Consider the following 14,714-nt stretch of genomic DNA (forward strand, 5'->3'; position numbering starts at 1 on the left):
CTTTTTTTTCTGAGATGGAATGTCAAAACTGCATACTTTGTAGATGTTGGGAACATGGTAGTTTTATATTTTTTCAGAATTATTTCTATTTCTTTCCTAGTAGTTTGTGTTGTGTGCCTTTTTGAATCCTGGTGCATATTGGACTGCTATTTTCAAAGAATTATCCATAATGACTCCTCTTAAGACCATCCCTCATTATGATAATATTAAGGGATTATATTTTTATATGGCTTCACCTTATGTATGCTGCCTTTATTTATTTTATGCAACCATGATCCATTTTAAGAACATGAGAATGATTGCCCTAGGTTAAACTAGAGGTTACCCTAGGTCAGTTTCCTGCCTTCTCCACTGGCTAAAATAAAATGCTGTTGGAAAAAAAAGCATTTGAACAGGACAATCGTATATTGTTACTTTGTCAGAATATTCTCCCCAGCTCCAGCAGTTTGCAGTTCAGGACATTCCAAAGTCAGAGATACTGTCTTAGTAGTTAATGAATTTTACTTCCTATGCTCAGTACAGCATAATTCTCCTGCAAATGCTAGCAGTAAGTTTTAGATTTGACTGTCCTGACTAATTTTTGTCATCAATAATGCTTCCTCCTATTCTGTCCCTATACTATTAGACTTAATTGAAGTAATAAAGACAACTAGTGTTCATCAAACTTCTAAGTTTGTGTAGAACCTCAGTTAAATGATCATTACACTCTTTTTTTTGTCATACCTAATGTAGTTGATGTTTTTTCCAGCCCTTTCTTAACACTGAAACTGTTTAATTTCTTACTTTGGTTAGTTTGGCTACCAATTTTTTTTTCATACAAAGTAGAAAACACTTATTTGAAGAAGAGATTAAAGGAATTTGAGGCATCCTTTGACTGTTTAAGCCAAAGCATGCTGCTGCCTAAGCTGTAGAAATACATGGGTATTCCAAATGCATTCTGTACCAGCTGCAACTGTTTAAGTAATCCACTATTTTTTGAGGAGCTGTTATATGAATAGGGATAAAAGTGGAAAGAACTCATAAGTGTTTTGATTTAAAATGTTTCTGCTTAACCCTTTATTATGGTCACATGGTATTTTTGCAATAAATACTGTATTTAAGCAATTGGTCTTTGACTAGTGATCTACCTGAAAATACAACTCTCCCGTCTAGTGTTCCATGTAGAATGAGATCCTGCATTATTGAAATTAGTGACTTTCTGCTTTGACCTTGTTTTAAGGAGCAGGACCTTGGACACCAATGTGCAGCTGGACACATTGAAGGATAAAAGGTTTTCTGGGGTGTTTTTTTTTTGTGTGATCAAGTACAGAGATAAACACTGTAATACTATTTACATTTTCAGGACTACTGCTATTGCAGTTTTAAGGGTGATATTGTGTGCAACAAGAATGTGTGTCATTACTCCTTTGAACAACTTCATATTTTAGGCATGGTATGTTAGTTGTGGCTTAAGGAAAGAACAGACGTGCAGTTTACCTTGTGGGAAGGGGATTCTTCTGGTATTTCCCTATTATTGGATAATCTCTTTGATGAGGAACAGTCCCCAAATTTCTGTTCTCCCTCTAAGTCTGGCACCTGCCCTAAGTCTGGATTTATTTCAAGAAACAGGCCCCCAAAAATGCCTTGCATATTTAGCACTGCTGTTTCCATTTACTGCCTGATCAACTTTTTCAGAGACTGTGCTCTTTCTTCAAAGGGTATTGTTGCTGAGGAAAAAAAATCAAGTCCTAGATATGCCCTCCGGTCTTAAACAGTATCTGTTCTCAAACCACAAGTTCTTGAAATGGGTCCATGTTAGCTATTACAATGGGTTTGCTACATCACAGGCACTCAAGATCCAAAATGTCCTTGTGATATAGTAGAGGTGTGCTGTTGGTCTTTCCTTACTGCTCAGCATATAGCATATAAGGAAGTTCTCTTGCTGAAAGGGAATGATTTGTAGATCTTTTGCAATTAATAGATTTGCTTCTCCTGAATGAAGGATTTGGTCCTAAGTGTCATTTTGGTTGGCCACAACATGCAAAGGTTAAGTCACATGACCAAGCCTATATGTGGGATTACCTTTGTTTTCTCAATTGGGGCCATAGTTCTCAGGGGTTTTCTCTTTGCTGATTGTTCAAGATGCAAACACTGTGCAAAAGGCGGTTAGAATTTGAGGTTTTCTTCTCAGAAGTTAAGAAAGCTTTTGTATTTTCATCTTCTCTCTGATCACTAAAAGTGCTCATGCCAGAGAGTCTAAATTCTCCATGTCACTACCCAGTGGTATGTGTGCATTTTACTCCAAGGCTGTCTGCTTCTTGAATTGGCTTATGTGGATCAACTTCCTCTCTCCTCAGTCTAAGTGGGCTTGCTTATTTCTCAACATCACTTCAGTGTTGGCTGCTGAACTGTTTGGCTTTGTTTTCTAGACACAGATTCAAACGGCTTCTTCTCTGTCTTCTTTTGCCCTAATACTTTCTTCTCTCTTTTTAATGAAGGCCAGATGGTGTCTCAGCCATGACATCACTCCTGACTGTTCTTGGTATGGCAGACATAGGTCCCCATTTTATTGTCTTACCTGTTCATCAGTGGTGATTTACATAGTTACAGAACACCTTAGGACATACAAAGAGAATTTGCTGTCTAATCATTCCTTCATTTTCATTTCCAGAAGTAGCTCCACTCTACAGTCTTAAGAATTCTTAGACCATTTCTGTTGGCCAGGAGTCTTCTCTTGCAAAGGGAACAATGTTTTACTAATTACTGATATTAGATGAACTGTGCCTTCACAGGCTTTGAAGATTGCAAGCCTTGGCCATGCATTATTCATTTTAGGTTTTTGATTTATGTTTCCTCCCAGACAGAGAACTTGCAATAGATACAGGATGCCCCTATTTTCTACATGCTGTACTCAGATTTTGGGTGGAGACTCTGGCTACTGAAAGAGATTATTGAAATAACTGGCGAGCTAGACATTCTGGCTTGGCCATGTCTAGCAATTAAAGTACTTGAGAAAGGGAGTCAAGTAGTATTTCAGACTGAATAAACTGTCTTTTATCAGAGGTAATTAATTACTTTAGGGGATAGATAGTAGTGCCTAATGGAAATATTCTATGTGATGGCATTACTGTTAACCCTTAGAAAACAGTTCTTCAGGGCTCATGGTGTTCTTTTCTTTTCAATATGGAATGGAATCTCTGTATAATGTCTCTGGTCTAGGCAGTGCTTAGACACACCTTTAAGTTCCCCATCCAAGCCTGCACAACTTTTCTGCATAGCCGTCAACTGCATTTTAGTTTCACCATGATCTCAGGTGTTACACAAGCTTTAAAGCAACTAGTTTTGATATTTTAAGAGTAATTTTTCCAGACGCTCCTTGTTTATAGAATACTACAGCTATGGTCTTGATCTGGAATATTTATCTAGGATCTAGTAAGTTGTATGTGTGAAGGTAAGTATGAATTACAGAGGAAGCTTCTGTACAAAGCTTTCCTAGAAGAATTAAGAATTCCAAACTGCTTTGCTGAATAAATTTTAGTATATGTGTCTTGTAAACAAAAAAGATAACAATTGCATATTTGGGTGCCTTCTATTTTTATTTCACTGAGTTACAGAATAACAACATCTCTTCCTTCTTAGACAAGTCTATGAGTTGCACTGATAAACAATTAATCTGTTCCAGTATATTTGTTGGACCATCATCTATTAAAGATAAACATTGCTGCAAGATGTAAACAGTGTATACAATGAAGGATGATTGTTTAATGACTAATGTGAAATTCTAAGAGACAACAAAGCCTTCAGAACACATTGATACTCCTTTTAAAACTGTGGAATGAAAATCCTAAGGACTAATTTTGAAAATTAGTCTGTGATCATGAGCAGACAGAGCTGGGGATATCAGATCGCTAGCAGATAAGTATTTTCTCATTGGAAAAACACATCAGTATCCACCTCAGTATTTTCTGGAAAAAAGTTTTGGCTTTTCTTTATCCGCAAAAGAATTTCAAAATACTTTTCTGTATATAATTTATATTGTTTAGACTTTTGGTATTAAAATAATCCCAAATTCATTGATACAATTTTGTTTTCAGAGTCTTCTATTCCCCAGGCGAAAAAATTGTTTCATTTGCTATCTAGCTTCAATTAAAATTTGGCTAGAAGGGTTTTTTTTCATTGGAAACATTAGTCTGTTTCCATTCCAACTGCAGGCTAACATCCATACTTCGGGATAAATAGCAATGAGCCTTCTCACAGTTTCTCAGAAGCTCTTTAAATAAACAATAATTGTGTATCAACAACCTGCTGATGTCAGAAGTTCTTCTTTTTAAGAGGCATTCAGTCTGCTTTGTGGATTAATAATTCTTCTCCAGATAATGTTTAACAAAAATATGTCTATAAATGACATAGGAAGAAATTCTATGAGAAGGAGCTGTATGAAGATACAGTGTGTTGGACACTGATAGTTAAACAGTGCTAGGATTCTGTTTGTCTGTATGTAAGTTGTAGCTGGACCTTGAGCTGCAAGTGGGATATACCATGGAGCTGTGAAAGGGAAAGGGAATAAAGTTCTATGTAAGTCCTCTGATAGTAGAAGAGTGCTCTGAGTTGGTCTGTCCCAGGTGTGCTGACTGCCAATGGCCTCACAGGACTGATCCAACAACCACTGGAAAACGTCATGATGTGCCTTTTGGTTCTGCCCAGTGCCTCCTTAGTGGTGGATAAATGGGATAGAGGGCACTGTGCTGGGGTTGCACCATGGGGAAAAAACTGCTTAGTGCATTTTTCTTAGAGAACTGAAGGTGTCACTAAAAATCATGAAGACAAATCCATTCTCTGGAAGCCAGAACAGGGAAAATCTGGGGAAGTAGTGAAAAAGATGAACCCTTTTCCAGTTGCAGAGTTTGATAAGCCAACATAACAGAAAACAGGGTACTTTTTTATTGGTGTTAGATCTGTCTCAGTTCTTTATACATCTATGTCCTTAAAAAGTGCTAATTGTGGCTATAATTGGAGTTAGTAAGTTCTCCAAGTAGTCATTATGGTAAGAACAGTTTAAAGGTTCAATTTCCATCTGTTACTAGATCCATGGCTTGAATAGCAAACATTTTTTTTCCCTTAAAATTGGCTTTGTTTCTTGTATTACACTTGTTTGTCACTGTGTTCAGTATGTGGAAGATAAATACATGTCACTGTAAAATGTTTTAAAATTATTTTTAAATGCTTCTTCCTGAATAGGTAGGACTTCTGATGGTCATAGTTGCTGCTTCTTTCTCTAGATTCTCTAGTGGTGAATATTGCTTATTTAAGTATTTTCTTTCCGTAATTCCTTCAGCTTGGCTTTCCTTATAATTCAGTATCTCGTGCTTTCTTAGGTCATCTCATAGGACATAATGGTATACTTAGTGAAAAGATATAGAAAATATCTTGATAAGCATGTTTCAATTGACATATACTGAACACAGTGGAGAATGTAAGACAGTATTGCAATAGTTCTCCATTCGCTCTGCATCTTTCAGTTTCCTCCCTTTCAGTTTTGACATGAAGTAATGTTTTAAGTTTCATCCTTGCCTGGAAGACAAGAATTCTGGGAGTATTTGCGGTCAATGATCTGTCACAGTGTCAAACAGTGCATCAAGAATTTAATAAGACAATTACCAATGAACCATATTTTTTTTCTGTAACAATGGAAAATGATCACTTTATTACTTTTAGCAATGAACAATCATCTCTTTCCTTTCTACCAGGAGGGATAAGAAATCGTTAAATATCTACGTAAGGGGGGAAAGGCAAGTAGGAAATAGAGAAAGAGATGGCCAAACAAATGGATAGCAGCAGGCTGAATCGAAAAGGTCAGTGTCTCTTTCCTGTTATACAATCTAGTACAGTCTTATTGGGTTGGGGATTGTTGACTTCTGACTCTGAATTGTTGTGATCGCTTTTTTGCTTAGCAGGCTGTAGCTGCCTGAGAGTTCAGCAAGGGTTTCCTAGGGCAATGTGACCCATTGCATCCTGTAGTCCAATTTCGGACGACCTCGTGATCTTGCTCTGGTCAGCTATCAGCGTTACAACCAGTGATGAAGGAAGTGAGAAGGGTCTCTCATGAGGGTTTGAGATGGCTTTAATCACACCTCGTCACCTCAATATCCAGAGGTAGAGAGACCTTGCAGTCTGGGTGTGGGGGGTTTTGTCCGGGGCCCAGAGGCATTTCCTGGGTGGGGTTGGGGTACAGGAACCAATAGGGAGAGTCCAAGGGAGTGGCCAAGGCTAAGGGCAGGGAACGGGGGGAGCATGTGAAATAGGAAAAGCAATGGATCGCCGCACTGAATGACCCTTAAATTGTAAATTATTTTAGAAAAAATATCTTTCCAATATCAAACTACTTCTGGTTTCAATTCCAAAGCAAGTTTAATTTGCATGCAGTGGTGTGGTGTGCCAACATTTCCCGAGTTGGAGGAAACACCGACCATTTATCCATATGCAGAAGCAGTGTGAGGGCTAACTTTGAAACTGATTTGAGGAAGTTGTGTTATGGCCAAAATGGAAAATGCGATTACTTTTGTCAAACATCTGTGGAAATATGAATTAGCATCTCATAAAATGTGTTAAAACATGTCTTGCAGAGTTTATTACTTTGCTGATTTATATCCTGTTGTACAAGTTACTAGCTCCAGAAATATTTCATGTCTCTGCCTTGCTTGCTCTTTCTCATCTGTCATCTATCGGTGGTTTCTGGTAGTCTTATCTCAAAAAATGTATGTTAGGTAATCTGATAATGCAGTTGGAAGCTTAATCCTGTAGTTGAGTTTAGCTTCTATGAGAAACAACATTGATAAAGAAAAGTGCATTTTCCCAATTGAATTTCTGCTTTTGCAAAGTTTCTGTACCTTGTTTAACATCTTCAACAGACATCTGAAGGACTAACACTTTCTAATTTTTAATATATTTTTAAAAGTTCTTCTATATTTTTTCAATCATTTTTATTCTACCAAAGCCATAAATAAAGTATCATGCACATCTGCCTGTCTTTCTCTACCAGAAAAAGCTCTATGTAGAGCTTTCCCACTTTCATTTTTCACTTCATCTTTATTGGCTGAAAATCAAACGCCTTCTTGTTTACTTTGGCAGGCATTTGAAGGTTGTGACTGAGCCCCTCCATTTTCTTTCTTTGTTACATTTACAGTAGTGATCAAAACCATGAAGTTGCCTTTATGTGTTTCTTTTCTGTGAATTCCTGTGAAATCACATTGTGGACATAAGTGCTCTTGGCATGTACTGCCAAAATTTAATTATCTGATGCCTGTGTCATATTATCACTTATTCATTTCAGTCTTTTCTTATAATAGGGTCATATTGTGTCTGTAACCACATTTTCATTACTTGTCTTTGACACCTTTCTCTTTCAGCTAAACATCTCTTGAAGTGGCACGGAAAACAATAGTCAAAGTTTCATTGCACCATCACTAACCTTTACACAGTTTATATTGCTTTCCAGCTTTTTTCTCTGCTGTACTCGATTCTCAGTTTGATGACTTTCTGTGTGAATTGTGAGACTCATTTGTTTTCCAAATATATCAGTGGGTTTTGCATCACACTTATGCTAACTACAATATAATTTATATTTGTCAGATTCAATATTTGAGTTTTGCAGTTTGTCATAATAACAAAAAGAAAGCAAGGATTTTCTGTATCTAGTAATTTCACTATTTGTTTCTTTAAGATTATCACACTTTTGAGCTTCTAGTACACCAAATGGAATATAAAATTTCATATAGATAGATCTGATGAAAATATTTTTATGTGAGAAATATAATTGTCTAAAAATTCTCTAAAAATATTATAAGATACAAGGAATATATTTGTGTTTCATTGTACATGAATATTTTTAGTTGGTTGACATATACTTTTTGTTCTTTTAATGTAATGCTGTTTGCAAGTACTAGGCTCTTTGAGAATTCATTGTGCTACTTAGAATATTGAAAAATGTTATGCTTGCACTCATATTCATGTATTTAATATGCATAAGTACTTGTTACATTGTCATATTATGTGAAAAATATATAAGCATATAATATGTATGAGTAATTGAGACAAATTAAGGCCTTATAATTACCTCTGGAAAGAATGTACCACTGTTTGTAGAAACTCCTCCTAGAGTTACCTTTTACAAACCTGAATTTGTGGGGAGAGGACTTCTATTGCACGTGCACCAAAAATTTTGCTGGCAGCTTTCCTCATCCCCATCCAGCACCACAGAAATGGCTCATTGCCTTAAAGAAATACAAAGGAGCAAATGAAGGGAAAAGTCACTAAATGCCAGAATGAGAACAACCACAAGACTGAAAAAGGATGAAAAATAAAACATTCAAAATTTTGTAATAAACTGGAATTCAGATGGAAGTCAAACTGAAGGAAATAATAAAACAGAAATCAAGACATACAGAATAATGTATACATGTACACTGAGATTTATTCAAAAGCAGTAATTAGTGATCTAAACTTGTAGATTTCTGCCATAAACTCCTATCTGGGAGATTTTGGCCATCTTCCTATGAGAAGGCAAGGTTTTTAGAAAGCATGGAATTCTCACAGCTGAAAAGAGACTTTAATGTTGGCACACAGATGCTCCATTGGCTTCTGAAGCTGTTGATCTAAAAACATTTCTTATTCCAGTAAAAGAATATATGGTAGAGTTGCAGGCTGTGGATCATCTCCACTTTCTCCTGCAAGAGAGAAGACTTCAGGAAACTGAGTTTTTATGGAATGTAGAGCCGTAGAAGAGGGTTCTTCTCCTTGAGTCTGCCAGGGAGAGGAAAAAGAAAATAGTCAATTACTCTGAAGTTCAATGCCATTAGTTTAATACAGGGGATGTCAAGGATGTTTTCTTTATATTGCCTTTCAGTTATGAAAAGCCAGTTTTGAAAGCATATTAAGTCCTGTCCTAAGATATATTATATGCCTGAAAATCCTACTGACCTTGCTGGAAATCTGTAATCCTGTGTAGGAGGTCAACAAGTTAATTTTTATGAACTCATTGCCTTGTTTTCCTTTGAGGTTGACTCCTGAACTACCCTGTGACAGAGTTCAATGTCTAGAATTTGCCTTTGCAGTCTTGTCTTAGCTTATCCCAGAGCCAACATCTGTGTTCTTCCTTTAAATTCTCATTTGAGAGAAACTGGCTCACTTGGCAGACAGAGTTACTGGGACAAATATAACTGGACCTCAATGTAATTCCCTCATGGGCAGATGTAGGCTGATGTTTTTGCTACTTGTTGTTTGGCAAAAGGTCTTGCAAGGCTCGATTGATTGTTGCTTAGATTATAAAGCATTATAGATTATATACAGTGGAAAACAGTACAAATACATGAAACCTGAAAAATGAAGACTCCATCACGCTTTTGCCTCTGTGATTTTCCATTGGTTTGGGACATAACCATTTGATTTTGGCATTGTACTCATGTTCATGTCAATAAGTAAGATAGCTAAACCTCTTGTGAATTACTGTCTCTTAATCAAGCCCATCATTAAATTGTGTACACAGAAATGGGCCTAGAGACTAGAGCTCCTGCCAAAACCCCAGAAGCCAGAAAAGAACATCAAGATTTTAAAAAACATTCCTGTAAGACATTTACCAATGTTTATGCAAGTCTTAGTCCATCTCTTCCATTGCTGCTTTCAGTTGATTGAGAGCATAAGGTGCTGTGTTTCCTGTAAGTCACGGGAAGCGTCTGGAGAAGCAGATAGGAGTGATGCCTTTTTTCACTTTGATGTCATATGATCTTAAATTTCCTCAAGGGTTCTCTTGGATCCCCCTCTGGAGTTTTGCAGTCTGGAAAACCCTGATTAAGCAAGGCTCCTGTTTGTTTTAATAGCCTCAGATTTCACTCCACGAGTGCCACAGCATGTTTGGAGTGCCCGTGGACATTAATTTTAAATTGTCATCTGAAGTGTGTTTACTGCATGCTCATAGACTGAAATGTGTTTATTGTTATGCACATAGAATGTGCATCGTTATATAAATGTTTAATGTATGTATAAGCTTATATTATTTTTTTCTTGTTGCCTTTCCTTGTTGCTAAGAATCGCTCAGTCTAATTTGTGTGTATATTGTAAAATACACGCGAACAAACACATCATATTAGTGGTATAAGCACAAACCTAATGGAAGCACCCTCTTCATGGTCTGGATCTACCAGATATTTACTATCACACAGTCATTAGGTTTCAAACAGACAATGTGTGTATTAGCTGCACATAGAAATATACCATCAGCTGTAAGGGTCTTACATTGAAAATCAGGTCTCTAATCTTACTTTTTCTGCATTTCCAGGTTTTTTTATTTCCCCCTCTAATTTGAGCAAAGTTTGAAATTAAATTGTTGTCTTTGAAATTAAATAAATTGCAGAAAATAGTAATTAGGCATGATTCTTCTTTTTAACTCTTGTATAAAATTTGAACCTATAATCAGCAGTGGCGAGGGCCAAAAACAATAGCTCAGGAGTTAAACTGACCTGAAGTGCATTCTTTTTACTGACTTATGTATCTTTCTTGAAGGAAAAAACCCAACCAAACAAAGCTCAACAAACAATCCACACAATTGGTGCACAGATGGTACAGAGCAGAACCAGATTCCTCTGCAGAACTGTAAAGCTTTCATCCCATGCAGTTTCTACACCGATACAGATTTTACCCATCCATCTGAGCTGTTAAGTTTTTGTGCACCGAGTGTGAGACTCATAGATTTGGCTCCAGCATCCACTCACCCCCACAGAACGGGGTATGTCTTACAGACTTTCCTAGCCCGGTGCCAGAATCTGTCTCCTGCTGCATGACCTGATATACCAGCTGCAGGTGGTTGGCAGCTCCTCTCATCCCGTCTCCCAGTGTGCTTCTCTGCCCAGTGGGACAGTCTGCTGGGCTACATGTCCACCAGCTCTTTCCCAGGTGTGGGGCTCTAAGGAACCTGCTTCCAGGTGTGTTTCCTGGCTGCAGCACAGGGGCTTTGGCCTCTTCCCCACCATGAACCCCAACACACAGATATGTCTCCTGCACAGGACCAATCCACAGTTTTGTCTTGTTCCTTGGAAAAGAAGAAACATGAGAGGACTGAGCCATTTGTAAATGAAGTTATGCAAAGCTACAGTCAATTTTGTTTGCCAGAGTTTGAGGATTTGAAAAATTTGTTCGCATATTTCTTCCAGCCTGTATCAAGTATTCTGGAAAGTCATCTGCCTCTTCAAACATCTTTTTGGTCCTCTGTTGTATCTGGATAAATGCATCAGAGGACTGCTGGTTTAGTGGACTTCTACTTTTATACTAATAATGCACTAAATTGTTGTTATTTCCCAGACAACAAAAATAAATATTTCACTTGTTGTTCTATAACTTATTCCACTCCTGTGGCTTCTTAAATGTTTGCTTATTTCAGATCTGGCTCAGCCATATTTCATCAGGCAAAGCTGCCACCAAAGCTTGATGGGAGATTTGTCCAAGTAAAGTCTTTAAGATTTGACATGTACTATTTTGCTCTGTCTTTGTGCTGTTACTGTCTTTCATTTGATTTGGAACGTAGATAATTATATTCTAGATGTAAAACAACAACTTTTTTAAAATTTTTTTTTATAAATAAGATATTTGTTTTACTACCCAATGCCTGGAAACACCTTCAAAGAGGTGATTTTAGTATCTTATAATTTTCTGTACACCATAAATAGTTACTTGGAATGTGCTTCTAGTTGTCTGCCCTAAAAGGAAAAAAATACTGACCAAAAGAATTTAAAGTGCTTAAGAGTTTTAACCACAAAGGATACACAGAGAGGCTAGAATGGCACATGGTGCTGAGCCTGTCAGATTCTTAAAATACCAACAATTTGGTGGTCTATAATCCTGTCACTCTTTTCATGTATCTGAAAAAAAATGCTTAACATCCTCGTTAATTGCAACTATAGCTTTCAGACAAGAGATTTGATTTTTCCAGTATCAATGTTATAAAATCAGGGAGGATTTAGAGTAAGAGCATAGGGTTCTACTTTCTAAAAAACCTACCGAAGCTTTATAAAAAGATTTTGCAAAGCAGTTTACTCAGAAGGGTTCTCTTGTGTATCATGTTATCCACAATTTCTCTTTTCCCATCTTAATTGTAGAACTTTCTTTACAATCTTCATGTTTTAAAATCCATGTGCCCCTTTTTCTTCCTGCCTGTGAGAATTGAATTAATACTTTCTTTGTGATTTCATTCCATCAAACTTTTTATGATGTCACAAAAGATTAGATTCAGAGAAAACCTGAGAACTGATGGAAATTAGTGCTCAGGATTCTACAAGATTGAGCCCACTGAAAGAATTGCAGTCATGTTGAGGCATGATTTTCTAGCAAAAGCCAATAAGCTTTAGATGTGAAGTGGTCCAAGAATATATGAAGCATTAAGGATGAATATTTCAAAATAAAATGTTTTCCAACATTTTCTCTGAAGGGTCAGCTATACAATTCCAAAAAAAATAATGATTCTTGTTTGAAAATCTAAGAATAGAAAGATTTTAAACCAGAAATGATGGTACTAAATAGCATATAATCTACAGTGTATGAACCTAAAGACATTCTAGAATAAACTGGAGCTTTGTCATCATTATCGCAATAATATTATAATTATTTATTCCAATATATTTATTCAAAGATTTCTGCTTGTCTTCACCCTTTTCTTATCTATGTCTTACAAGAAAAATGATATAGAACCAATATGGCCAATGAAGCAATAAATTGCAGTACCTCATGAATATTATTTGTTGAGCCACACATGGTTTGTGTTGCAGTTTGGGCTTGGAGGATTTGTCTGTGTTTTTTGGTGAGAAATAAAATTTTCCTCTCCTCAGCAGCAACAGTAGTAACAGAGCAGAAAGGATCAAGCCATTCTGAACTTCAGTAGGTGCATTAGTCAGCCTGCCAGAGTCTTTCAATACGACAAATCTATTCTTTATACAAACCATTCTTAGATTCTTGCACTGAATAAGTGGAGACAGAATAGGTGCTTTCTTTTCAGGCCAGTTGCGGGGAAGCTACCTTTTTCATCTTCTGCTATCTAGCATGTGCTTACAGATGTCCTTATCCACTTCTCAGCAATGAAATTGTAGGAAATAATTGTTGAGAATAGGAATCCTGAGAATTTATAGCGTGCATGTTGAATCTATTTGATCTTGACAATCAGGTCAGACCTTCGTTTCACTGAGGTGTATGTATATCCTTGAAACATTTTCTCCATCTGACAGCAGCAAGGTGTACAGGAGAATGAAAGTGGGTGTCCTTCCACCAAAGGAGGGCATCCTTGGGTTAGCACAGGACGTTTGTGTATAATGGGAAATATGGAATCTTGAAAGGCTCTGTTGACCTTCATCACTAAAATGGGAAGATGACCACATCACAGATGTGACAGTTGTGTCATACTGAAGTCTGACCATGGATTCCTATATGCAAACTATGTGTGCATTTGATCTTTGTAGATACTAGCAGACTTGTATCTGGAAAAACAGCTGAGAAAATAGCGGTGTCTCAAATGGGACAACTACCTTTGGTGATGTGCTTTTATTTGATGCTTGGCACATTTTAAATTCCATACAAAACAACCTGCCTGCAGGTTGTGATGTGATATCCCTGCTAGTTCTACTCTCTAACTGGATGGAATGGGTTTTCTTATCTCTTCTATTCTGTCTTCCTTTCTAGACTAATAAGGTTTTAGAAAAGGTACAGTCTTGTAACAGTGTTCATAAGCTCTTGTCACGTATCATATATTACACAAAGTCTCCTAGGTATTCTTTGATTTCCAGGTTTTCCAAACATCTCTCCCCCAGATAGTTTTTGAATGATGATTTCTTTCAACTTGCGTTTTTCCGGAATGAATCTCATTTTGGGTCATATCCAAAGCCCATTGAGGTCAGAAGAATGTCTCCTATTGACTTTAGTGAGCTTTGGATTTGTTCCTTTATTTCCTATTTCCAGAAGCCAAATTCTGCACACCTTATTGTTTTAATAGGAATTTTGTATCAGCAGGGCAAGCAGTGTTGGCTTCCACAGTCTGATATTTTCAGACTCCTTTGCAATGTATTTCACTCTTTTCCGTAACATTTGTAATGGTACAACATAATTTACAAATATAATTGCTGTTTATCTGTCACCATGGATAGCTAATGGAAATCTTAAGTAATACTGAGTGAATTCTGTTGCATTTGGTACCACCTCTTTCCAAACTTGATATATGTTCTTCCATTACCTTTTGCTTTGGTCTTTTAATTACTTTGCAGTTCATAAGGCTTTGTAATGGTTTGGGAAAATGTGAATCATTTGTGGGTAAAGTTTTGAAAGGCACTGTAATCAGATATGAAGTCCAGCTACAGGTTATATTCTACATATAACAACTCTTGCCCAGATTCAGGAAAGTACTTTAACATGTGCTCAAGTCTATCCCTGTTAAGACATGCAACTAGATTCTTAAATATAATTGTATAAGTGAGACTTTGATCTCAATAAAAGTTAAGGGAAACTTTATCTTCATTCCTGAATTGGGAGTTTTTTCAAACAGCGTCTTTTATATATTATCAGTTCTCTTAGATGGAAAATTCCAAACTGTTCTAAAAAGAATATTTTAGAATTACTAAATTATGCATTATGGTTATCTCTGAAATGAGTGTTCTATACATCTTGCCCAGGATTTGTCATTTAAATTTAAAACTGGAGCGAGTTAAGTG

General features: G+C 36.7%; 2 long non-coding RNA genes across 6 annotated transcripts in view; one reads left to right on the plus strand and one right to left on the minus strand.

Annotated features, from left to right (window-relative positions):
- Positions 1-14,714, plus strand: part of LOC125328036 — a 75,810-nt gene that overhangs the window by 29,485 nt on the left and 31,611 nt on the right. For all 5 annotated transcript variants that reach the window (XR_007204506.1, XR_007204507.1, XR_007204505.1 and 2 more), the window contains exon 4: positions 5,727-5,831. This is a non-coding gene — a long non-coding RNA (uncharacterized LOC125328036). The remainder of the gene's footprint in view (positions 1-5,726; positions 5,832-14,714) is intronic.
- Positions 8,432-10,744, minus strand: LOC125328041. Its single transcript, XR_007204514.1, has 2 exons — positions 9,612-10,744; positions 8,432-8,778 (listed from the first exon to the last, which is right to left on the minus strand). It is a non-coding gene; the product is annotated as an uncharacterized LOC125328041 (long non-coding RNA).

The sequence above is a fragment of the Corvus hawaiiensis genome, chromosome 6 (assembly GCF_020740725.1).
Source record: "Corvus hawaiiensis isolate bCorHaw1 chromosome 6, bCorHaw1.pri.cur, whole genome shotgun sequence".
Taxonomy (NCBI): Eukaryota; Metazoa; Chordata; class Aves; order Passeriformes; family Corvidae; genus Corvus; species Corvus hawaiiensis.